The 26,903-nt window shown below is 44.2% G+C and overlaps 1 long non-coding RNA gene across 1 annotated transcript in view; it reads left to right on the top strand.

Moving 5' to 3' along the window:
* Positions 1-372: 372 nt before the first annotated feature.
* LOC147109261 (uncharacterized) overlaps positions 373-26,903 on the top strand; it is a 125,370-nt gene continuing 98,839 nt past the window's right edge. The window contains exon 1 of the long non-coding RNA XR_015080205.1: positions 373-535. This is a non-coding gene — a long non-coding RNA (uncharacterized LOC147109261). The remainder of the gene's footprint in view (positions 536-26,903) is intronic.

Raw genomic sequence — 26,903 nt, 5'->3', positions numbered from 1 at the left:
AATGGAGAAATTTGACATTCCATAAATATAAAATTCGTTTTTCAGGTCCAGAACAGTTGTTTAGCAGGCAATACATTGTTAAAACCCCAGTTACACCTATTCCAACAAGGCCCCCTCTTAGTCTGGAATTTTCATGCTACTGTGCAGTCGCAATAAATGGAGGCGGTTTGGGAATGCACCGTCATCCCGCCTCCTCGCACATTTAATGGGTTTTTTAACAGCGATACTAGAGTGGAAAAGCTTCGTTTTTCATCAGTTCCACTGATTTCACTGATTGCCGGCTATGGCGGGAGACGGGGGTAGGAGGGGGGACGCTGTCCACAGCACAGCCTGTAGCGGAGCAGGGAATGACTGACCGCAACTTCAGGTTTTCCGTGTTTAGCTGTGCATGCGCTAAATCCTGCAGTTACGGTCAGTTTCAGAGGGGTAATGACCGTGAACGTAGACAGTTCGCCATCACTACCACCGCACAATCCAGACCTATTTGCATAATGTTGCGGCGTGTACATTTTGTTCCCACAGCCGTAGAATTATTGTAAGTATACTGAGTATTGAATATGAGTTTATTCTTTGAGGTATTATATTATTTCTGTTTCCAAAATCTTAAGCTGGAATTTTCATGCTACTGTGCAGTCGCAATAAATGGGAGAGGTTTGGGAATGCACCGTCATTCCGCCTCCTCGCACCTTTAATTTACATCATTAATACCTTATTGTCAGATCCTTAACAGTGCTTTTAACCAGACTATTTGAATTTCACTGCATGACTATGGGAATCACGCAGCTCGAGAACCACGTCTGTCAAGCTGAGGAGGAAGTTCAGTGGCCATTAATCGAAGTCATTACTGCAGAGCATGGAAAGCACAGTAAATACTGCCACATGAAACCTGCTTATTTGCCTAAAGGAGAGGCTCTTGCTGAGTGCATTTTGAGCACAGATTTAGGTGTCTACACTTTGCAAGTCTTTTCTGCAAATTCGGAAGCCACTCTCACCTCATTGCTACAACCTATCACACCATTGACAGATTGCTTCTCTGATCGCTACTTGACTTGCCATCTATTACGTCAGCATGGGTGCCGTTTATACTGTCTCACCTTAGTCCTCAGAATCGGACCAGGATGAGACCCACCACCAGCAGCAGCAGGCACACCAGCAGCAACAGCTCCAACAACCTTCTCCTCAATGACCCGACGCTCCCCAGGACAGAGGGCATCAGCATAGGGCTGCACCGCGCCGGAGGCGATACCCCTCACACAGGGTATATAGGCAGAGGATGAGCTTCCTCAACGTGACTGAGCAGCAGTGCTAAAGGAGGCTCAGGCTATCATGCCAGGTCATCACAGATATTTGCAGCTTACTGGAACCAAACCTGCAGCCCAGAGGGCCTGGTGGACATGCCTTACCAGTGGCTGTCAAGGTCACCAGCGCCCTCAATGTCTTCACCTCAGGCTCCTCCAAGGGATTCGCCGCAGACATTTGCAGCATCTCGCAGTCGGCCGCCCACAGATGCATCACACAGGTCACCGAAGCCCACTTTGACAAGTCAGCCAATTATATAAACTTTGCCACTGATGAAGCCAGTGTTACTGAGGGGGTACTTGGCTTTACCACTCTGGCTGGCTTCCCACGGGTGCAGGGTGTCATCGACTGCACACATGTGGCCATGAAGACACCCCATCATCACTCAGGAGAGTTTGTGAACCGTAAGGGCTTCCACTCCCTCAATGTGCAGCTCGTCTGCAACATAAAAAGTTGATTATGCAAGTGTGCAGCTGTCATGACTCTTTCATGCTGCACCAGTCCACCCTCCCTCAGCTCTTCACACCGCCAAACAAACTTACCGGCTGGCTGCTTGGAGACAAGAGCTATCCACTGAAGACATGGCTCATGACATCCTTGAGGAGGCCAAGTTCTGAGGCTGAGGAGAGATATAATGAAAGCCACATGTCCACCAGATGTGTCATAGAGCAAACAATAGGCATGTTGAAAATGTGATTCAGATGCCTTGACAAATCTGGAGGAGCCCTTCAGTACGTACCAGCCAGGGTCTCCAGAATCATGGTTGTCTGCTGCGTGCTGCACAACTTAGTGTAGCAATGAGGATTAGCACTGCATGAGGAGCAAAGCGCAGAGTGCACAGCCTCTTCAGAGGAGGAGGAGAAGAAGAATGAGCATCAGCTGGAAGACAAGGAGGAACAGGAGGTCCAGATGCACATTGTTGCCAGGGATGGCCAGATTTACTTAACTTCCTGCATTATATCCATTTGGCTGCCACATGCTATGCCAGGTTCTTCCCCCGCCCCACCCCCCACAAACAACACCATAAAGCATCCCTACAATGACCAAGCCATTCCTTTCACATGGACCCTGATTGCTGGAGGGAACGTTATGTCTCACAATTCACTCCAACTCACTAAGCCACTTCCAAAGTAGCAGACAAAGCTGGACATGACCGGAAAGTGATGAAAATAAATAGTTTTATATGTGACATAAGAGAAACGGAACCTTAACAGAAACAGTTCTTTAAACACCCATGTGCTTACCCTTGTGCATCTACTTCTGTGCCACTTTTTGTTTACGTGCACTCCTACGAGGTGCAACCCCTGTGGTTTCAGCAGAGGTAGAGGCAGCTGCTTACTTCCCTGCTGCGACTGCGTAGACACTTCTGACGGACGTCCCCTGGGTTTTGGAGTCTGTTATGGCCCCACCAAAGTCTGATCCTCCTGCGACTGTGCAGGGGCAGACTCGGCCATTGCGATCCCAGGAGGCATCTGGGGCTCTGACTGAGGAGGAGGCAATGGGGGAGAAGTGTGAGCGCTTTGAGAGGAGCCCCCACTTCCATGTCCCCTCTCCCCATCATCCCTCTCATGGGCCACCTGCACTTCCCTGCTAGCAAGGAGCTGGAGAGCACCTTGCTGCACAGCAGTGGGGCCATGAAGACCCAAGTCTATGTTGACATCCCTCCTGGAGAGGAGGTCTATGAGCCTATGCCATCTATTTTCCATAGATAGCCATCTATTCTCCATAGATAGCATGTGCTCATGTGACTGGCACATTAGCTGCTCCATGTGGGTGGCCATCCTTTCCATGGAAGAGCCTACAGTTGCCATCACCTGCGACACGGTGGTGCTCATGTTGGAGATGGACTCCTCCATTCTCTGCACATTTGCAGACATCGTGGTCACAAAACCTGTCAGAGCCTCTTGCACTTCTTCCTGCACCTCCAGGATCACCCTCTTTCTCGATGGCCCCCCGAGGCTGGGCGTCTGTGTGCTGCTGAGCAGAGCTTGGAGCATCCTGTGCCCTCCAGTGAGGAGTCTCCACTGCTGTCCCTGTCCCAACCATCTCCTCTTGCTCACTTATGACTTGTGAGACAGCAGGGGGACAAAACTACTCTATCTCGCGTAGGACCCACCAAGGTGTGCGTATCTGCGCTGGTGCTGGGTGCGCTTAGGTCTGGTGAAGGTGCACCCTCAGGGGCTGGAGGCGCCTGTGAGGAGTCGTCTTCCTCTTCCGCCTGGATAGTGGAGGGTGCTCTTGATGAACCTGTGGGAGAGTAAGGAGATGATTTAGAAATGTAATATCAAGAATGGGTAACAATACCATTCTGCACATGATGAACATTCACTGGCTGCTGACATCAGTCCCCATATCAGTGACTGCTGTATACCATTTGGCTGTATGAGGTGTAATTCTGTCACCAGGCTTCTGAGATGTCCCCCTCTCTCCGTCTCCCACCGCCAGCTGCTCTGCAACTCTGGAGACCTCCAGGGCAACCTCCTCTGCTGCAGTCAATGTGGCGAAGGATGGAGGGCCACCTCCGGTTCTCTCCATCTCCCTGTTATTGTGGGCTCTCTTCTGCTGCAAGGAGGGAAAGAAGAGATGTTTGAGTGAGAGTGATGGCATGAGTGTAAGCAATATGAGTTACATCTTTAGAGGGTGACTATGAGAGAATGTGGTGCCGATGCCAAATGGCCTCCTTGTGTGTTGTTAATTGGTATTTTTTTTATTCGTTTATGGGATGTGGGCATCGCTGGCAAGGCCAGCATTTATTGCCTATCCCTAATAGCCCTTGAGAAGGTGGTGGTGAGCCACCTTCTTGAACCGCTGCAGTCTGTGTGGTGAAGGTCCTCCCACAGTGCTGTTAGGGAGGGAGTCCCAAGATTTTGACCCAGTGACGGCGAAGGATTGGCAATATACTTCTAAGTCAGGATGGTGTGTGACTTTTTGGGGAACTTGGAAGTGGTGGTGTTCCCATGCACCTGCTGCCCTTGTCCTTCTAGGTGGAAGAGGTTGCGGGTTTGGGAGGTGCTGCTGAAGAAGCCTTGGCGAGTTGCTGCAGTGCATCTTGTAGATGGCACACACTGCAGCCACGGTACGCCGGTGGTGGAGGGAGTGAATGTTTAAGGTGGTGGATGGGTGCCAATCAAACGGGCTGCTTTGTTCTGGATGGTGTCGAGCTTCTTGAGTATTGTTGGAGCTGCACTCATCCAGACAAGTGGAGAGTATTCCATCACATGATATGATTGCATTAGGATAAGGATGAGTGTAAGGGGTGGTTAGTCAGATGGGGATGTGATAATATAGATAGAGAGAGAGAGGGATGGGTGGATGTGCAAGGTATGTTGGTGTGAGTAATGATGTGATGGAGCAGGCTTGAGAAGGCAGAGTGATGGGGATGTGAGGAGAGGCATATGTAGGGTGTAATCGGAAAACCTGGGTGCAACCCTCTGTCTCTGTGAAGCTATGTGTGCAAGGCTGAGCAATAACCAGAGGCTGATATGTGCTGCTTGCACACTCCTAGATGAACCTTCAAATGCAATGTGGCCAAGGCTCCTTTAAATATCCCCGCTGGAAATGAGTCATCGATTAGGTCATCAGACCCGCACCATTTAATAGGACCGGGTAACGCTCAGGCCTGCCTTAATAGGTGTCATTAAGGGAAAGTCGCTCTGAGGAGCGGGATGAAAAGAAGAATGGGATTCCGAGCCGCCCGCACCCAACCCGCCCAGGTAATGAAAATTCCAGCCTTAATCTCAGCTAATGCCATTTTGTGCATCACTTGCCTGAAGTTGGATCATATTCATTCTTATATAGAACTGATCTACATAACTCATCCAGATTTGGTTCTCTTGTGTGATTTAGTGTATCCTATTACTGTTCTTTTGCATTTAGACTTAATTCGTTGGCGTGGTTAATCAGATATTTCAGCTCTTTTATTATATTTACAAAGCTTGAAGAAAGTCTTTTTGAAAGCACTTGAAAAAATTGTGCAAATGATTCTGTCACACAGTGTATGATAAATTTGAAACATCTTTTTGCCAAAGGTCAGGAATAATTTACACCTGCAAATTAACAGCTGTGCTTTCTGTCAGTGTTACTGTTTCCTAATGTCCCTGCAAAATGACGCCCACTGAATATGAATATGCGTTTGATTTTGGTTTTGCTACTGATCTTCATGAGTACACTGGAACAATGTATTTTTCTGTTTACCAAGTGGTGTTCACTGAATAGGAATGTGAATTTAAATTGTATTTTGTTATCAACGTTAATGAGTTCTTTAGAACAATGTAAACATACTAAATATATTTTTGATACACATAACACGTATCAACAGAAAGTAGCTCTAACTAGTTAAGTGATGCAGTATTACATATTTGCTTGCATCACAAAAGTTTTAGCCTGCAAACACTAACATCACTCCACAACAATCTGAGAAACCTTCAAACCAATAAGTCACCAAGACTTCAGTGTCCTCTTTATAATGCAGGAACACTTCAAGAACTGGTTCTGTAAAATAGCCTGAGGCTGCAGGTGCAGCGGAATGCATCCTTTTTATACTAACACCACCAAAGCAACTGCAAACAAAGGTGCACGCAAAAGCTTGCACAGCCTGTTGACACTGAAAAGATACCTCTAGAGGCAACAGCACAGCCTCATTTATTTTGCAGCAGTATTGCCAAAGTTGCAAATGCTGACAACAGCAATGCTGTAAAGTAATTTGGGCATAAAGTGTACTGCAGATACTGCACATATCATTTACTATCAGGCAAAACCAGCATTGCACACGATCCTATCAGTTTCCTGCCAGACAAATTCGGTTATAATTGCCCCCAGTTGAATAAATACACAAAAATTTACTGCTGGCTGTGTAATCTTTGATACACAGTTTCAATAGATGTTCAACATATTTTTTAGCTGCTAGCTATATGTTAGGAAAATCATGTCATAATTGTGGACCACTGTTAACAAAGAAGTAACAAAGTTAAGTAAATTGTAACAAAAGACACAGTAGATTCTTACTATAAATCCAGGAAATATCACATTGTAACAAGGTGTATAAGACCATTTACATTCTAAGCAAGTTCTGTGTTGACCTCACCTAAAATCAGTTCCAGTTTTGAAGAAGGGTTCGACCCAAAACGTCAACTCAAATTTCTCTCCACGGATGTTGCCTGACCTGCTGAGCTTTTCCAGCATTTTCTGTTGTTATTTCGGATTTCCAACATCTTCAGTATTTTGCTATCGAACCTTTCACCTTTTGGGTCAAAGAAATTATCTACTTCACTGGTTCTGCTCAGATCGTAAAACCAGTCTTTAAATTCTTATTCTGCTGGGTACACCCGTTTCTCGGATTGTGTATTTAAACTGCTTGAGACTATATTTTCTTTTAATTATATCAAAAAAGTAGACGCAACAGAAGCAAGACTGGTAGAAAGTGGCATCATACTTTTCTTCTATTTTTATCATAACTCGGTCAAATTCCCGTGAAAAAATGAGCTAGCAAAAATTATCTGCCCTCCTAAAATAGTTTAAAAATTGTTATGGCCTTGTTAACAAGCCAATCATGCGAAAATTATACAGAATTGACTGGAAGGACATGAGAAAGAGAAGAAAATTATTAACTTGTTGCAATATGATTTGGACAGGTTGGATGATTGGGCAGAAGCATGGCAGATGCAATATAACATGGATAAATGCGAGGTTATCCACTTTGGTGTCAAAAACAAGAAGGCAGATTATTATCTGAATGGCAATAGATTGGGAGAAGGGGAAGTACAACAAGACCTGGGCGTCCTTGTGCACCAGTCGCTGAAGGTAAGCATGCAGGTGCAGCTGGCGGTTAAGAAGGCAAATGGTATGTTGGCCTTCGTAGCGAGAGGGTTTGAGTACAGGAACAAGGATGTCTTGCTGCAGTTGTACAGGGCCTTGGTGAGACCACATCTTGAGTATTGTGTGCAGTTTTGGTCGCCTTATCTGAGGAAGGATGTTCTTGCCATGGAAGGAGTGCAGCGAAGATTCACCAGGCTGATACCTGGGATCGCAGGAATGACGTATGAGGAGGGATTGGGTCGATTGGGCTTGTACTCGCTGGAGTTTAGAAGAATGAGAGGGGATCTAATTGAAACTTATAAAGTTCTAACAGGACTAGACAGACTAGATGCAGGAAAGATGTTTCCGATGGTCGGGGAGTCCAGAACCAGGGGTCACAGTCTAAGGATAAGGGGTAAGCCATTTAGGACTGAGATGAGGAGGAATTTCTTCACCCAGAGAGTGGTGAACCTGTGGAATTCTCTACCACAGAAGACAGTTGAGGCCAATTCATTAAATATATTCAAGAAGGAGTTAGATATATTTCTTAAGGCTAAGGGGATCAAGGGATATGGGGAGAAAGCAGGGACAGGGTACTGAATTTTGATGATCAGCCATGATTGCATTGAATGGTGGAGCAGGCTCGAGGGGCCGAATGGCCTACTCCTGCTCCTATCTTCTATGTTTCTATGTTAATATCATAGACTAGATTTTCCTTATATGTGAAATTAAACCCAAGTGGAAGTTCAGTCACGTTTAGAGCTGTTGTAAGTATTGCTCCAATGAAAAAATGGGATCAGGAAAATAGCAAAAATGTGGGTTTTTGCTTGTTAGGAACATAAGAACAAGAATAGGCCATTCAGCCCCTCAAACCTGTTCCACCATTCAGTTAGATCATGGCTGATTTGTACCTCAACTCCATTTACCTGCCTTTTCTCCATATTCTCTGATACCCTTAGCTAACAAAAATCCATCAATCTCAGCCTTGTAAATTTCAATTGACCCAGCATCCATAGCAATTTCGGGGAGAGAGTTCCAGATTTCCACTACCCTTTGTGTGAAAAAGTGCTTCCTAATTTCAGTCCTAAATGGCTGAGCTCTAATTTTAAGATTATGCCCCCTTGTTCTGGATACCCCACCAGAGAGAATAGTTTATCTGCAGCTACCCTAGCTAATCCCTTTATCATTTTAAAAACCTCGATTAGATCATCTCTCAGTCTTCTAAGCGCAAAGGATCACAAGTCACGTTTCCACAACCTATCCTCATATTTTAACCTTTTAAGGTCTGATATCATTCTAGCGGATCTGCACTGCACCCCTTCCAAGGTATATCTTTCCTGATGTTTGATGCCCAAAACTGAACACAGTACTCAAGATGGGGTCTGACCAAGGCTCTGTACAACTGGAGCATAACTTCCTCCCCTCTGTATTCCAGCGCCCTTGAGATAAAGGCCGACGTTCCATTAGCCTTTTTAACTTGGGTATCAGCTGTGGCTCAGTGGTATCACTCTCGCCTCTGAGTTAGATGTCTGTGGGTGCAAGTCCCACTCCAGCAACTTGAGAACAAAATCCAGGCTGACGCTCCCCAGCGCCAGTTCTCTCCGGTGCCCTGGCCTATATTTATCCCTCAAACAAAATCACTAAATCAGATTATCTGGTCATTATCACATTGCTGTTTGTGTGATAGCTTGGTTACTCAATGGTTTATTCAATGTGTGTAAATTAGCTGCCACGTTTCCTACATTACAACAATGACTACACTTCAAAAGTACTTCATTGGCTGTGAAGCGCTTTGGGACATCCTGAGTTAATAGAAAGGAAAATCATGCTGGGTGTATAACGGATGGTTGAACCACTACTGCCTGCTTTGTGTCCCTGCTGAAGTTGAATTTCACCTCCTGTGTGATTCAAATTTACTTTTCAGTTATTTAAATTTTTGTCTTATTTTCCTACTGGCCTGACTTACATCCTGAACCACATCACTGCAGCCTGTTTTAGAGTGTTCTCACTTGTTCACTACCTTTTTAGAGCAGCTGAAACTATATTGTGAAGGCCCATGAGATATGTCTTATAACCCACAACTGAGTTGATCTGAAACTACGTGATTTAGAGTCTGCAGTCTGAATGGGATATAAATCACATCCCACATCTGCATAATATATTCTGCCTATACCATATGCTGGAAAGTAATTTTTGTAAGAAAGAATAACTATAAGATTAGCTTACATTTACATTGCACCCCTCGTGTAACAAAAATGCCTCAGAGAAATTAGGCACTCTAATTACTTACCTGGAACAAGTTATAGAAGTAATCAAAAACATGAGCTTGATGATGCACTTTATTTCATTTCAGTTTCAACATGATTAAAAATCAGTACATTTGGTGTTTACATTTAGTCTAGGCTTGCCAATTGGGAGATATCTTCAGCGGGGTAGGGCGGGACTTCTACCCTCGGAGATTTCCTCTGATCTGGGCCATATTTCTGGCTTTGGGGTCATTTATATTGGTCAGTAGGTATCGCCCGACCAAAGCCCGATCGGAAAATCTACCTCTATTTGTCCAAGGATTGAGTTATTCACCAGAGATTATACAAACCGTGCGGTCTCATTTAGTTTAGCAGTGGTATTATTCAAACCTTAGAATTCACTGTGACAGTCCTATTGATTCCCCACACAAGAAACATGTTGAATGACTTTGAACAGCAAATAAATGAAACATCTGCCAATGCTCTCATCTTTGCTGCCTCTTTTAGTGAAGCATTGGCAGATATTCCATTGATTATCTCTCTGCTCAAGACTATATACTACATGGTTGTTGTATAGAGAATCAATTGGACTCTTGCTCTATGTGCCCTGCTTTAGACACTATTTGAGCAAATACCAAGAATGAGTATTATATTAAATTTAAAATACAAAATAGTATCTGACATTTTGATGATTACAAGCACAAACATAGTCAAACAACCTCTTTTTCCTGATTATTTCATTGTGTGATGTAAGAGAACAATGGGACAGAGAATTCTTCCCCACTAATATCAAATATGGGTGTATTTTTACAGAATCATGTTGCAGGACACATAGTCCTGTCCCATTAGGTAAACAATACACCGCTGAATATTAAGTAAGAGAAAATTAAAGTAATGAAGTTATAATAGATGATTTCCTGTACTATGTCAGAGAATTGAGGAGAGAGAGGTCCATCTATAGGATGAGACTGCAGGTCCTCAATTACCCACACATTATAAGCAGAGTCCATTATTACTATTCAATCCATTTCTATTATAGTCACGCAGAAATGCTATTGCTACTGCCTTGGTAAGATTTGTAATATTTGCAGCAAAAGCTGTGATTGTAGTTTTTTTTAAACCCAGTACACTAAGGGCTATGGATAACTCTTGCAGAGAGCGCGACAGCCGTGATGGGCTGAATGGCTAAACGCCCTCCTCTGCTGTAAAATTCTATGATTCTATTTAATATCATTGAGGTTTTCAAATAAATAACTCTCAGCAAGTTGGAGAATGAGTCAGGATTATGTCAATTGATATGAAACAGCAGAACATTAACATAAGCAGAGAAGAGAATTAAGTGGGACCTAAGGAAATATTGCTGAGAGGGTAGTTGGTTTTTGGAATAGTTAACCATGGAAGTCTGTAGGAGCAAGCGGCTTAGTTCTCTTCAGTATAAAATTGGATAAGTGTCTTATCTGATTCAACTGCTAGGACAGCAGAAGGCGAATTAGATGGACCTATGAGGAACAATTTTCCACTGAACTTACACCAGTTTTCGGGTGTAACTCCAGCAGGTGGGGGAGAAAATCAGCTGGGAGCTGTCTCATTGGTTGTCCATGGCCTGCTGCAATTCTGGGATTTTTCCCTGGAAGCAATGGCAGCTGCTGAATACATCCACCCAGATATAACCGGGCATATTCAAATGATACATTAATGTCACATGGCATATTTCCCCTTATTATCTCTACAGCAACTATGTGGAGGGCAGAGAGTAATTTAAATCTCCCCCTAAGGGAACGTAATCAATCCTAGAGTGTAAATGGTGTAATGTGAAGGCAGGATTAGAGGCCACACATATATGCTTTAAAGGGCAACTAATATGGTCATATTACATATAAATGCCAACCTAAATCCTAGTGCTAGTGCTCATAGTCATTTAGGTTGCTATTTACATGTAATTAATGAAACCAGTAAAAGAACACTAGAGTAGTGGCTATTAGTAACACATTAGTAGTACAATATTCCAAAATTCTATAGATTATGGAACAGTTCCTGCAGATTAGAGGGTGGCAAATGTAACCCTACTATTTAAAAAAGGAGGGAGAGAGAAAACAGGGAACCACAGACCAGTTAGCCTAACATCAGTAGTAGGGAAAATGCTAAAGCCTATTATAAAGGATGTGATAACAGGACACTTAGAAAATATCAACGGGATTAGACAAAGTCAACATGGATTTATGAAAGGGAAATTGTGTTTGACAAACCTACTGGGGTTTTTGAGGATGTAACAGGTAGAATAGATAAGGGAGAACCAGTGGATGTGGTGTATTTGTATTTTCAGAAGGCCTTTGATAAACTCCCACATAAGAGGTTAGTGTGCAAAATTAAAGCACATGAGATTGGGGGTAATATACTGGCATGGATTGAAATTTGGTTAACAGACAGGAAACAGAGAGTAGGAATAAATGGGTCTCTTTCGGGGTGGCAGGCGGTGACTAGTGGGGTACCGCAGGGATCAGTGCTTGGGCCCCAGCTATTCACAATATATATCAATAATTTGGATGAGGGACCCAAATGTACTATTTCCAAGTTTGCTGACAACATGAAACTAGGTGGGATTGTGAGTTGTGAGGAGGATGCAAAGAGTCTTCAAGGCGATTTAGACAAGTTGAGTGAGTGGGCAAATACATGGCAGATGCAGTATAACGTGAATAAATGTGAAGTTATCCACTTCAGTAGGAAAAACAGAAAGGTAGAATATTATTTAAATGGTCATAGATTGGGAAATGTTGATGTACAAAGGGACCTGGGTGTCCTTGTACACCAGTCACTGAAAACAAACATGCAGGTGCAGCAAGCGGTTAGGAAGGCAAATGGTATGTTGGCCTTCATTGCAAGAGGATTTGAGTACAGGAGCAAGGATGTCTTACTACAGTTATACAGGGCCTTGGTGAGACCACACATGGAGTACTGTGTGCAGTTTTGGTCTCCTTACTTAAGAAAGGATATACTTGCCATAGAAGGAGTCCAGCGAAGGTTCACCAGACTGATTCCTGGGATAGCAGGACTGTCTTATGAGGAGAGATTGGGTCAACTAAGCCTGTATTCACTAGAGTTTAGAAGAATGAGAGGGGATCTCATTGAAGCATATAAAATTCTGACAGGGCTAGACAGACTGGATGCAGGGAGAATGTTTCCCCTGGCTGGAGGGTCAAGAACGTGGGGTCACAGTCTCAGGATACGGGGTAGGACACTTAGGACTGAGATGAGGAGAAATTTCTTCACTCAGAGGGCGGTGAACCTGTGGAATTCTCTACCACAGAAGGCTGTGGAGGCCAAGTCACTGAATATATTTAAGAAGGAGATAGATTTCTAGACACAAAAGGCATCAAGGGGTATGGGGAGAGAGTGGGAGTATGGTATTGAAATAGTGGGCTCGATTTTCCAAGCCCCGAGGAGGCAGGACAGCACATAAAATCGGAGAAATTGGGGGCAGGTGGCAAACCCGCCCCCATCCCGCCTCCATGCCCTTTTGCCAGGAGGCGGGAGGATGTGTAGCTTCGGGTCCCGTCTCCTGGAGGCGGAAAAGGCTTTTAATCCTTTTAACTGCCTGTTAACAGGTAGTTAACAGGCAGAAAAAGGGATTAGTGCCATTGTGAGGGAATAAGCCATATTTCAGAAAGATACACCATAATATGAACAAAATACTGATATTATTAATACATGATATACTGGGGTTAAAAGTCTGGAAAGCCTCGGAGACACAGGCTGTAAACAGAATACAGGCTCCTGAGATAAAGATCAGTTGATAACAAAGTTGTAAACAAGCTTTGAAATGGGAATTAGTTAAATATACTAAAACAATGAAAGATTGAAGCAAACCATTGGTGCTTCCGAAAGGTCTATGGTTTGCAACCAACACAATGAAAATGCCCAGTTTAAAGTGTTAAGAACTAACACGTAAAACAGAAACACAAACATTAAAAGAGGCATGTGCCTTTGAAAACATGACATCAAGTAAAAGAAACACCTGCTGGCCAAATAGTTTTTATGTTAAACTTGGAAGACAGGAAACACAATTAAATATGCAACCAATTGAGATAGCTAGAAATGCATTGTGAGGGAAAGTGTCTTTAATTTATACATATAGTAAATGTGATACCAACAAGAACACTTTGAAGATACGACTTCAATAGATGACACCAAGCAATTACATTGTGTTTGTATTGAACTTGGAGCAGCACGGAGTCACAGGGCTGGATTTTCATTGAGGAGGCGGGTAGGAGGCGGGACTACAACTTTCAGGGTTGTAGTCCCGTCTCCATCGAGTTCTAGCCAACCCACATGATTTTGACTTGATTGACCTTGTTGAGCCCGCCCAGCGGGCTCAGCAGGCCAATTAAGGGCCACCCGGCAACAGGTGATGTCACAGATTGACCTTTTGACAGATGAAATATCAGCATTTCACAGCTGTTTGAAGCTGTCAAACACTGACAATCTGTACTCCAGATTAATTCTTTCCTCTCAGGATGATTTAGAGATCTCCCTGGAACAGAAAGCTGAATGCTGGAACTTTTGACAGCTCGCGGCCATTCTGCTTTCTGTGCCGGTGAGATAAGGGACTCGCGAGACCTGAAGGAAGGAAGGCTGTAAAGGTAAGTGACGTAAAAAAACTACTAAGCACTTGGTCTGAGTATAAAACAAGGCTTTAATCAACTGTTTCACAACCATGATTTCTAGTTACATCACTCTTTCCTGGTTACAAAAACGTCCTGAGCAAGCTGGGCTCACACCCGAGTATTTATACTTTCCTTGGACAGCGCCACCAGCTGGCCGCCCAGTGTTATCTCATGAGTCATTTCTACATGAATGGTAAGATTCATGACAGTAAGTACATGTAAGTAAAACTTTTTTAAACACTTTACACACACCAAACACACTTACCTTTGCACTCATGCGCCCATCACTCACCTGAACACCGGACATCTCGACCCCTCCAAGCCCTTCATCCCGACGGCCCGCCTTGCTAACTTGGCGTGGTTTGGAGCCATCGGGAATCCCACATTTCATCAATGAAAATAGGGATTAGGCTAAAAACTGCCTGTTAACAGGCAGTTAATTGGCACTAATCCCCTTCCTGCCTCGGGGAGGCAGGTCCCAGTGCGGGTCAGGTACCCACCTCCTTTGAAACTGGCATGGAGGCGGGTTGGGGGCGGGATGGGTTTGTGCCCCCCGATTTTGGGATTTTAACCCCTCACATGCCTCCAATCCCGCCTCCACAGCCCAATGAAAATCCTGCCCAAAATGTCTGCTAAAAACCAGTAAAGCCAATATTAAGAATTGAATGAAAGCATTTTGTAAGAATGACATCAAATAAAGATAGCTGTCATATTGTTTTTATGATAGTTTTTGGAACACCTAAAGGTAGAGATATAATTATGCATGCAATAGTTGAATTGACAGTAAGATAGAAAGCATTCGAAAGAGGTATCAATAAAGACAGTTAGCTGACATCAGCAGAGAACATCAAAGAAGAAACCACTGCCAAGAGTATAAAACATAGACCTTTTCAACAGAAAGGCAGAACTCGCTGAACAGGCAAAGCATTTCTCAACTCTTCAGAGGCATCTCTGTAAGTCTTTAACTATGAGTCTCGGGAAGTCAAAATAATTGATTTTGGTGGATATTCTGGATTTAGAAATAAGTAAGAAATAAGAAATGTAACGAAGAAAGAATGAGAATAAGGATCTCTGAGAAATAAGAAATGTAAGCTAATTGTATTTTGAATTGTTAATGTTGCGACTGATTCAACAGCTGTTAACTGAATGTCGGCTCTTAAATAAAACTATATATTTTTAGAATTGTCTCAAAGAGTAATTGTGTATAAACTCGCGAACCCAAATTCTTGTGCACTCTTTTGTAAGGAGTTGCAGAATTCTGGGGAGTATTCTGGACCCTCATAATATCCGGAAGGTTACAGTCTAGTTCAACTTATTAAAAGTACTACCTGGAGGACGGTAACATCTTCAGTCGTTCCTTTCCTTTAGGGAAAGATAGCCTGAACCTTTAGACCTATTTAAGCATCTTATGGAATTCGGCTATCTCTAATTTAAGTTGAGGGTGAACGTCTGGGGAATACGCCTGATCTGGGACAGCCCAAAAGGGCTAGGACTGTAATTACCCCTTCACCATTTTACCTTCACAGGTGAAGGCTTCCCGACCTCGGAGAACCCCAACGGGTTGGAGGAGATGTGGAGGAGGTCTGCGGCGGTCGGAGGCACCTGGAAGTAAGGTGTAGTGTTGAGTGATGGGTGCAAGTGTGGAGTGGTAAGTATGCAAGGTGAGTGATACGTTTAAAAAAGTGTTCACTTACCTTTTTTTACTTCTGTAGCCTTTAGCCATGCTGGATCGGGAGAGCGGACATCCACCTTGTCAATTTCAGGTAATGGCTGATGGACCCTCCGACCCATCAGACATCTGAAATTTACTTTTTTACAATGTTTTTTCAGTCCTCACCACAAAAATGAATCAAACTCAAGAGAATGTCAGTGTTTGACAGCTTCACAGAGCTGTCAAACGCTGTCATTTCTTCTTTCAAGAAGTCTTGACAGATAGCACGTCTGACGTTGACGTGATCTGTCAGTGACTTCTTCCCTAATTGGCTTGCTGAGCCTGCCGGGTGGGCTTAACAAGCTCAATCAGGGGAAAATCCCTCTGAATGGTCAGACGAGGATGGAGGCGGGACATTGACACGACAAGCAGCAGTCCCGCCTCCAAGTCGCCTCCATTGACAAAATCCAGCCCAAAGGATCAGCCATGAATGGCGGAGCAGGCTCGAAGGGCCGAATGGGCTACTCCTGCTCCTATTTTTTCTATGTTTCTTTCTATGATGAGGGATTTACTAGTGGTCTGTCAGGGGAGTACAGAGGAGCAAATGATGCCTGAAATAGAAGAGTCTTTTTTCATTGATTTGCTACTGAATACATTAATGATGGTGTTTTTATTTTTTCTTGTTATTTTGATTCCATCAGTTTGGTAGAGTCAGTAGTATTATGTAATATTATAGTCTTATCTGTGATTTTTCAGGTTGAGCATATGATTTAATGTACGAACTGTTTCAAACTACCTGCAGTGAACATTAAAGATTATAATTAACCATAGTTCTGGGAGCATTTTATAAGAATGACTGTCTGATGGCTCCACAGACCAGAGTTATTGTATAAATAATTAATTCACCACAGCCAAGGGTATTATTTTAAAAGATGACGATCGTTTTTTTCTGCATTATTGCTAAAATATTTAATCTCTAATATGACTAAGTCTCACTACTGTATTACTATCATCTGTGATACTCAAAAGAATACTTAAACATTGGTTCCATCAGCAGCTGCTGCTTATTACAAGTTATCATGCAGTCAAACTCTTAAAAAAACAATAGGGCAATTTGCGCTGCTGTCTGTAGTTACAATACACTGACAGCATAAGAAAGTCAATTGAAAAATATTTTTAACAGGAACATGGGTCACCATTTTAATCATTATTTGGTAAATGGAGACTGCTCATCAAATGGTTTCATTCAGCCAAGTGCATTTGGCTCCAAGTGATAAATTTACTGACATCAGATACTTTCTAATTTTATCTGCAACACTGAGTTTGGGACTAATAATTCTAGAAGGAATAAGTGGGATGACTTGTCTGTGCTTATCCCATTTGCAAGAATAAGGAGGATCATTCAGAGAAAGCAAATCTGATTCATGAATTGATCTAAGACCCGCGCCCAGTATACACCTGAAAGATGTCCGATCCAATATTAGGTCAGCCATTTTTGAGGCATCTCTGGTGGCTGCTAAAACAGGCATTTAGACCCCTTACATATGTAAATAAGGGACCTAAAGCCCGTTTTAGGCCCCCTTGCTGAATTTGGATAGGGAAGAGCGGACCAGGTGCACGGCCTGACAAATCTCTTGGTTCTCTTTGAGGGGTAACAAAACTTGTGGATAGGGAAAACTCAGTAGATGTTATTGATTTAGATTTCAGCAAAGCTTTTATTAAAGTGCCACGTGGGAGATTGGTCCACAATGTGGAAAGTGCAGTATAGATGGAGTACTTCTGAAATGGATCAGAAATTGGCTGAAACAGAGAAAGTAAAGGATGGTTGTTTATGGAGCTGGATTGGCATGGAATGGGGTAACTACTGTGGTATTTCAGGGATCAGTGCTGAATGTGTTGCTGTTTGTAATGTACATAAATGACTTGGAAGTGGGGATAAAAAATAAAGTTCTCTAGGTTTTCAGATTACATGAAACTGGGAAGGAACTGCAAACAACAGGGAAGAAGCTGACCCAATACAGAAGGATCTGGACAGGTTAGTGAGCTAGGCTAATGAGTGGCAGATGTTATTTAATGTGGCAAATGCAAAGTCATGAGATTGAGAAAGGATCATTAAACAGTGGCAGTATAAACTAAATAGTATTATTCTACAGGACATGAAACAGGAGGGTACTGGTATATAAATTGTTGAAGTTGTCAACACTGCAGCAACTAAAGAGAGCAAATAGGACCTTGGGATGTATAATTAGAGGAATAGAGCGCACATCTCGAGATTCTTATTCCGAGTCCACAAAAGGGCCTGGAGTTTCCACATGATTTCCACCCAGCCTGACATCGGTAGTGGGGAAAATGCTAGAGTCCATTATAAAAGATGTAATAGCTGAGCACTTGGAAAACAGTGACAGGATCGGACAAAGTCAACATGGATTCACAAAAGGTAAACCGTGCTTGACTAATCTACTGGAATTTTTTGAGGATGTAACTGGTAAAATAGATAAGGGAGAACCAGTGGATGTGGTGTATCTGGACTTTCAGAAGGCCTTCGATAAGGTCCCGCATAAGGGATTAGCGTGTAAAGTTAAGGCACATGGGATTGGGGGCAAGGTATTGACTTGGATAGAGAACTGGTTGGCAGACAGAAAGCAAAGAGTTGGAATAAATGGGTCTTTTTCCGAGTGGCAGGCAGTGACTAGTGGGGTACCGCAGGGATCGGTCCTTGGACCCCAGCTATTCACAATATATATTAATGATCTAGACAAGGGAACTAGATGTAATATCTCCAAATTTGCAGATGACACAAAGCTGGGTGGGCGTGTGTGCTGTGAGGAGGATGTTGAGAAACTCCAGGATAATTTGGACATGTTGGGTGATTGGGCAGAAACATGGCAGATGCAATATAACGTGGATAAATGTGAGGTTATCCACTTTGGTGGCAAAAACAGGAAGGCAGATTATTATCTGAATGGCAATAGATTGGGAGAAGGGGAAGTGCAACGAGACCTGGGTGTCCTTGTGCACCAGTCGCTGAAGGTAAGCATGTAGGTGCAGCAGGCGGTTAAGAAGGCAAATGGTATGTTGGCCTTCGTAGCGGGAGGGTTTGAGTACAGGAACAAGGATGTCTTGCTGCAGTTGTACAGGGCCGTGGTGAGACCAGATCTTGAGTATTGTGTGCAGTTTTGGTCGCCTTATCTGAGGAAGGATGTTCTTGCCATGAAAGGAGTTCAGCGAAGATTCACCATGCTGATACCTGGGATGGCAGGAATGACATATGAGGAGAGATTGGGTCGATTGGGCTTGTACTTGCTGGAGTTTAGAAGAATGAGAGGTGATCTCATTGAAACATAAAATTCTAACAGGGCTGGACAGACTAGATGCAGAAAGGATGTTCCCGATGGTCGGGGAGTCCAGAACCAGGGGACACAGTCTAAGGATAAAGGGTAGGCCATTTAGGACAGAAATTAGGAGGAATTTCTTCACCCAGAGAGTGGTGAACCTGTGGAACTCTCTACCACAGAAGGCGGTGGAGGCCAGTTCATTAAATATATTCAAAAAGGAGTTGGATATATTTCTTAAGGCTAAAGGGATCAAGGGGTATGGGGAGAAAGCAGGGACCGGGTACTGAATTTGGATGATCAGCCATGATCGCATTGAATGGCGGAGCAGGCTCGAGGGGCCGAATGGCCTACTCCTGCTCCTATCTTCTATGTTTCTAAAAAAAAAAGATAACCACTTCAACTGAGCGTAATCAAATTAAATAGTGCAAAAGATCGCGGAATTTTAAGCATAAGTGAGTTATGCCCATACCAACTTTACGCTCAAGTATCAGTGATCTTTTACACTACTGCAACAGTCCTTTCACCTGAACCAGTCCCTGCCCACAAAACTGGCCATGCCTCCTGTTACGTCTGTGTGTTATATTGCGAATTACTACACAGACCACAAGAGTAAACTTTAACAGGACTTTACTGGTTGAAGGTCAGGGCGGAACTGCCCAATAAATCATTACACAGCACTTATATACCGGTGTGGTCACCGCCGGTATTACAGTATACAGCAGCCAAGATAAAGTAGTGCAACACTTAAAATAGTTCTCTTAAAGGTGGAACGGTTACATGCAATAGTTCTCTTAAAGGTGGAACGGTTACATACACTACAATCCTCCCTTTTTAGCTTACAATATACCTATTCCCCATTAAACATAACATCATAACATATATATACCCAACTTCATGTAAAAACAGTTCACAGATTCAGTCTCTGCGGGAAACAGTTCACAGATTCAGTCTCTGTGGAAAACAGTTCACAGATTCAGTCTCTGCGGAGGCGCCTCCTGCGCTTCCTGACTCGGTCCGGATAACGCCTCGGTGGTGTAGTAGGTTCACGTTGCTGGGGTGACTCATCCAATAGTCCTTCACTGGACTTAACAGCTTGAACTTTCGTAACTTCAGAACCAGCCTTGCTGACTTCTAAAGGCTTGAGTACCTTGGGAAGTTTTCCTACTTCCAGACTGATTTGGCTCAGTTCAGAGGGACCACGTGCGTGACCTGGAAGGGGTGGTAATGGTTCAGATGAGTCATCATCTTCATCATCATGGGACAACTCACATGAATATACTAGATTGCTGTCCTCCTCAGTATCTACGTCCTCCAAATGGTTTATTATTTCTATTTTTGGAGCTTCAACTGTGAGTGTGGCTGCGGTCTGTGCATTACTTGATTTGCAGCTATATTCACCAGAGTCTTTGGGTGTGAGATTTGTAATGGTAAGTTCTATCACATTCTATTTTGTTTAAATTTGTAACGGTCAGAAGATTCGATTAAGCTCTGGTCTTTGTACCATCTGACCATCTTGGGAGTAAGTGTAAACTCACAGCTCAAAGTAGCAGAATGCTTCTCTTCCACTGTAATGTTCTGTAGTTCTTTGACTACCTTTGACGGAGGCTCTTTAATAGTCAGCATTGCCTCAGATTTTGATTTCCCTGCAATAAACTGCAGCAAGCCGGTCATCTTACAAGTTGTTTTTTTCAGAGTGAGACGATGAATAGTGCCACGATGCTCAATGTCCACATCTTCAGAAGCATGAAGAATTTCACCATTTAGTATCCATTTTGGAGACTTCACGTCAGCAACTGAAAGCTCACACTCAAAAATGGCGTCACTTGGCTCTGACACTTCCACATCACATATGGGTTTAATGATGGCAATTGATTGCTCTTCTACATATAACTTTGCTGCGCTTTGGTCATCTATGGCGTCGCACATGTAGTTGCCTTCATCTTCAAAAGCGACATTATTAATAACGAGCTTCCTGTACACATCTTCACTCACAATCTCATATTTATTACTGGGATGAATCTCTTTGTCTTTGTAATACCACTTGACAGCAGCATTTGACCTGGAAACCTTGCATTCGAAAATGACACGATGTTTCTCCATGTCAATCTTCTCTCTCAAGGGTTTCACAATTTTAACTGGCAATTCTTTAATTCGAAGCAAAGCTCTGGAAGTAGCGCTTTCAGCAACAAACTTGATCTCCGCAGCATCTTCAGTTTTTGCCTCTGCCCCCAATTCCCTGAGTGGCTTATTACTGCTGACACTGCTCACAAAAGGGTGCTCTTTCTTCTTAGCTTTCAACTGATCGATGAATTCGACATATTCCCTTTCTTGCTCAGCTTTGATTCGTTTGGCCTCCTCGCGCAGATGGTTTGTGTGTTCCTGCTCCATTTTCTCAATCAGCTGCTTCAGCTGTCTTTCCAGATTCTCCCACTCTGTGTCAAAGAACTTTTTCTTTGCATTCATCTCTTGCTCAAAACGGCGAATCATTTGTTCCAATTGCTGTTGTAGTTTGAAATTGAGTTGAGTTCGAGCCCGGTGTTCCTCAGAAATGTGCATGTCTGTAGACTGGACAGACTCAGAATTCTCTGTCAAACTATGTTGTTGTTGTTCAGTGGAAATCTGTTCTGATACTTTGTTCTCTTCTGAAGCATTTATGCACTCCTTCGTTTTTCCATCATTAGTCTGCAAGTCCATTTTAAACTTGTCTTTTGCACATGGGCTGGTCCTACCATCATCAGTTCCAGAGTCTGAGCTGATTGTCTTCACCGAGTTCTCACTCTCTGCTTTGTCACTGTCACTGTTGCATATGCCCTCATCCAATATTCTGGACAATCGTGCAGGTTTGACATTTTTCTTTCCGGAATCTACCGTTATTGCTTTTAGGGAGTGCCAGTCCATATTTATTTTCCTGATCCACTCCCGTCCCAGAAGTGGTGGACCTCCCTCAGGTAGTACATATAAGTCCATTCCTTGGTGTTCTTTGCCCTTGTGTCTCACCTTGACTTTTATCTTTCCGATGGGGTATACTCTTTGCCCCGTGTATGTCTGCAATACTATCTTCGTATCCCGTAGGGGAATATGTGTGAATAACTTTTTGTAATCTTGTTTATTCATGACCGTCAACGCCGATCCGGTGTCCAAGTCCATCTTCACGTGGACTCCTGCTATCTGCAGTGCGACCCAGATAGTTTGTCGGTCAGCTTCCTTACTCACATTGTGAATTCTCAGACTACCCAGTTCCTTGCTGTTGGAGTCTGAATCTGAATTCTGTTCATCCGAACTCTTCACAGCCACCTTATGTACCTTTCTGTACTTTTTCTGCGGTGACTTTTTGTTGCTGGTCTTCTTTCCTGACCGGCATACTTTAGCTATGTGACCAAGCTTGCCACATTTTCTACATTCCTGGTTTTTAAACCAGCATTGGTTCTGATCGTGTGTTGTCTTCCCACAATGATAACATTTCGTTGTACCCGAAGCCATTTGATCTACGCTGAGTACCGCTGCCTTCAGCTGCATTTCCGCAGTGCCTCTCGCTGCGGCTTCGTGCGATGCTGCAATAGTGACAGCCTTATCAAGTGTAAGATCATTCTCTTCGAGCAGTCGCTTTTGTGTTCCTTCCTTCGACAACCCACACACGAACTTGTCTCTCAGTGCCTCTGTCAGATTTTCCCCAAACTGACAGTATTTCGCTAGCCTACGCAGTTCAACCAAGTACTCCACGTTGCTTTCCTCTTTCAGTTGCGTTCTCGCATAAAATTTAAATCGTTCCGCTAACATCAGCGGTGTGGGGTTCAAATGATCCTTCAGGACAGCAACAATATTAGCGAAAGTCTGATCCGCTGGTTTAGCTGGTGATAGAAGATGCTTCAATAGCCAGTATGTCTTCGCACCCATTGAGTTTAGTAAGGTTAGTGCTTTATCATCATTTGATATTTTATTTGCCTTACAATATATCTCTATGCGTTCTACATACGTGGCCCAATCTTCCACCTCGGGATCGAAATCGTTGATGTTACCACGCTTAGGCATCTTCGCAATCTTTTTGAGAAACAACAACGAAATTTTTCTTTAACTTTTTTTTTCAAAAATGGCGGTTTCCCGCGCTTGTCTTCTTCCCCGCCTCCGAAAATGGCGGTTCCCCGCGCTCGCACGGTCTCCCTCGCTCGCTCGGTCTCGTTCTCCCTCGTTCGCTCGGTCTCTTCTCTCCCCCGCTCGCTCAGTCTCACTCGCTCGCTCGGCTCTGTCTCTCCCGCTCGCTCGGGCTCTGTCTCTCCCGCTGGCTGTAACGGCGATTGCCGTATTGCTGCGTTCGCCCTCCCCAGTGGTTTTCAATCGCGCCTCCCAGCCCCTCTTGCAGTCCGGTCCTTTCCCCCCCGGCTGCGGCTGAGTTCTCCGCGGTTTTTTTAAAAGTTTGTTTTATTTTCTCCCACGCAAGCGGTTCTCGGTCGCTGCGCCTCGCGGCCTCGGTAGCTGCCCGTTAAACTGCATTGGATGTATCTCTGCCGCAGGGTAAGATCGAACTCGTCGCCACTGTTAAGTCTGTGTGTTATATTGCGAATTACTACATAGACCACAAGAGTAAACTTTAACAGGACTTTACTGGTTGAAGGTCAGGGCGGAACTGCCCAATAAATCATTACACAGCACTTATATACCAGTGTGGTCACCGCCGGTATTACAGTATACAGCAGCCAAGATAAAGTAGTGCAACACTTAAAATAGTTCTCTTAAAGGTGGAACGGTTACATACACTACACCTCCCAGTCAGAAAGGCGAGTTTCCGCTGATTGCGCTCGTTCAGAATGGTTCATCACATTGTGCCCAGATTCTTGCAGGCAACTATAGTCACATTAATCCAGCATTAATCACCGAGTCAGCAGTTAAATGAAGCACAATTCTGCCCTGCTGCTGCAGAAATAGCACTTAATTTAAACAGAAAGAAAAGTATTGCTTACCATGTGGTCTCCAGCCTCACTCTGAATGGGAATTTTTATGCCTTCTCTTTACACTACCCCACCCAAGCACCTTGAGGCCCCATCGGCCCTGTACTGTAGTGTATGTACCTTGAAGAAGGAACTATATTCTGCAGCCCCTGTATACTGCAGTACCAGTAGTGACCACCCCTGTATATAAGCCTGTAAAGTAACTTTGTATAGTAGTTCCAGTTTTGTCTCCATTCAGTAAACACCTGTTATAACCAACTTCTGCAGTTTGTGTCTCAATTACACATGGACGTTACATTGGCGACGAACAGATCCGAACTTACCTACAGTTCTGCACCACCTCACGGGGATCCATCCCTGAAGCGAAGTTGTTAGAGGTCGAGGCCAGAAGGAAGAAATCCAAAAAGAAAAAAAAACAAACAGAAGAAACGAGCGTCGACCGTGGGCAACCGCCCGCTGATTCATCGAATTCGAAGATTTGCAGGAGAGGCTGTCGAGAGCTGGGCTTGGTTCTCCAGCTAATCGGGCTGGTGGCAGGTAGTACACTGATCCTTCCTGGGCTGCGGCGGGCTAGAGCTCGATCGGGTGGCTTTTCAACGGGGCCGAGCAGCGTTGTCGGGAAGAGGAGAGAGAGAGAGAGGGTAGAGCACACAGGGCGCAGCCGGTGCTACGAAGCCGGGCAGCGTACAGACCCGAGAAGAGGGAGGAAAGTGTCCCATAGGGTCTGTTCTGACGACGGGAACAGTAATTAAAATTAAAGAAATTAGAAGCGCAGAAAGCCGCGAGGAGCTGCAGTTTGCCACGGAGACCGCGGAGAGCGGCGTTGGCAGCAGCGCGGGGGGAAGTGCGCGAAGACCATAGGGCGTCGCCATCAAGGCATAAAAACGCCAGCAACAGCGCTGGCAGCAGCGGAAAAGACAGAAAGCGCAGGAGGCGCCATCTTAATCCAGCGGGGAAGAAGGCAAAGCGCGGGAGGCGCCATTTTGTTCAATCGGGGAGGAAGGCAAAGCGCGGGAGGCGCCATCTTAGATCTCCAAGATGCCGAAGACTGGCAATATCACTGCCTTCGATAATGCAATAGAAGACTGGACCACGTATGTGGAAAGAGTCGAAGTAGCCGATGAGGAAAAGGCATCGGTACTACTAAACTTAATGGGGGCAAGAACGTACGGCCTATTGCGGAACCTGATCTCTCCAGTCAAACCGATGGAGAAGAGTTTTAACGAAATTGTTGATACCCTACAGGAACACCTAAATCCTACACCGCTCCTGATAGCAGAAAGATTTAAAATCCACAAGAGAAATCAGCATAAAGATGAGAGCAATGCTGATTACCTTACGGAACTACGCAAGCTATCAAAGCACTGCCAGTTTGGAGCAGGACTGGCAGATTCCCTACAGGACAAATTTGTCTGTGGACTCCTGAGTGAAGGAACCCAGAAGAGGTTACTCTCAGAGAAAGAGCTGACGCTAGATAAGGCTTTCAGCGTGGCAGTATCGTACGAAGCAGCAGCAAGGGGAGCTGCGGAAATACAGCAAAAGCTACAGGAATACGGCACCCATGAAATGACACGGGGATTTGAAAAATGTTATCGCTGCGGCAGAACAACCCATGACCAGAAGGACTGCTGGTCCAAGGACGAAACATGCAGGAAATGCGGAAAGATGGGACACATTGCACGAGTTTGCAGGTCCGGGAAGAAGACTAACGACAACAAAAAGACTACTAAGGAAAAGTACAGGGAAGTACAAAAGATGACGGACAGTAGTTCCGAAGACCAGAAGAGCGATAGTGAATCCGGGAACAAGAGACTAAGCTGTCTCAAACTACACAACGTAATCACAAAAGAGGATCACCGAACCATTTGGGTCACCCTCACGATAGCAGGGTCCCAAGTCAAAATGGAATTGGATACAGGATCAGCCCTGACCGTCATGAATCGACAAGACTATGAGCGGCTATTCTCACACATACCCTTGAAAGACACATCCATTGTCTTGAAGACATATACGGGGCAGAAAGTATACCCCAGAGGGAAAATAAGGGTGCCTGTCAAATACAACGGCAAGGAAATACAGAAATTGTATCTGTACATACTGCAAGATGGTGGACCACCGTTATTGGGACGTGAATGGATCAGAAAGATAAGTTTAGACTGGCACTCCATTCAGGCACTGACTGTGGCTGGTAAAAAGGATGACGACGTCACACCTAGACGATTGTCAAAAATCTTGGCTAACGCTAAAGAGGTATTTCAACAAGAACTGGGAACTCTTAAAGGCGTAACTGCCTCGATAAAAATAGAAGAGAATGCAATTCCCAAGTTTTTCAAAGCAAGACCGGTACCGTATGCAATTCACCAAGCCGTCGAGGCAGAGCTGGAGAATCTGGAGAATGCAGGCATGTTAACTAAGGTAGACTGGAGCGAGTGGGCGACACCCATCATTCCTGTCATGAAGAAAACGTTAAACAATAAGTCTGAGGAGCCAAGGAAGGTTCGCATCTGTGGGGACTTCAAGGTGACTGTGAACCCAGTCCTTCACACAGTACAGTATCCTCTTCCGAGGATAGAAGATATTTTCACTTCACTATCTGGAGGAAAACGTTTTACAAAAATTGACCTAACGCAAGCATATTTGCAGATGGAGGTTGAAGAATCCTCTAGGAAATATCTCACGATAAACACTCACAAAGGTCTTTACCAGTATAATCGACTGGTATTCGGAGTTGCATCAGCTCCGGCTATATGGCAAACAGCGATGGAACAAGTCCTGCAAGGGATTCCGGGGACTCAGTGTTATTTGGACGACATCCTAGTGACAGGTGAAAATGACAGTGAACGCCTTGCCAACCTAGAGCAGGTGCTCACTAGACTAAGAGAACGTGGGCTACGAGCCAATCGCCCCAAGTGCGAGTTTTTGAAGAAACAAATATCGTATTGTGGCCACGTGATTGATGAAGAGGGGTTACATAA

This window comes from Somniosus microcephalus, chromosome 12 (assembly GCF_052327205.1).
Source record: "Somniosus microcephalus isolate GS21.2 chromosome 12, FLI_Smic_1.0, whole genome shotgun sequence".
NCBI classification, from domain to species: domain Eukaryota; kingdom Metazoa; phylum Chordata; class Chondrichthyes; order Squaliformes; family Somniosidae; genus Somniosus; species Somniosus microcephalus.
Note: the sequence above shows the minus strand (reverse complement) of the source record. Positions and strands in the feature narration are given on the sequence as shown.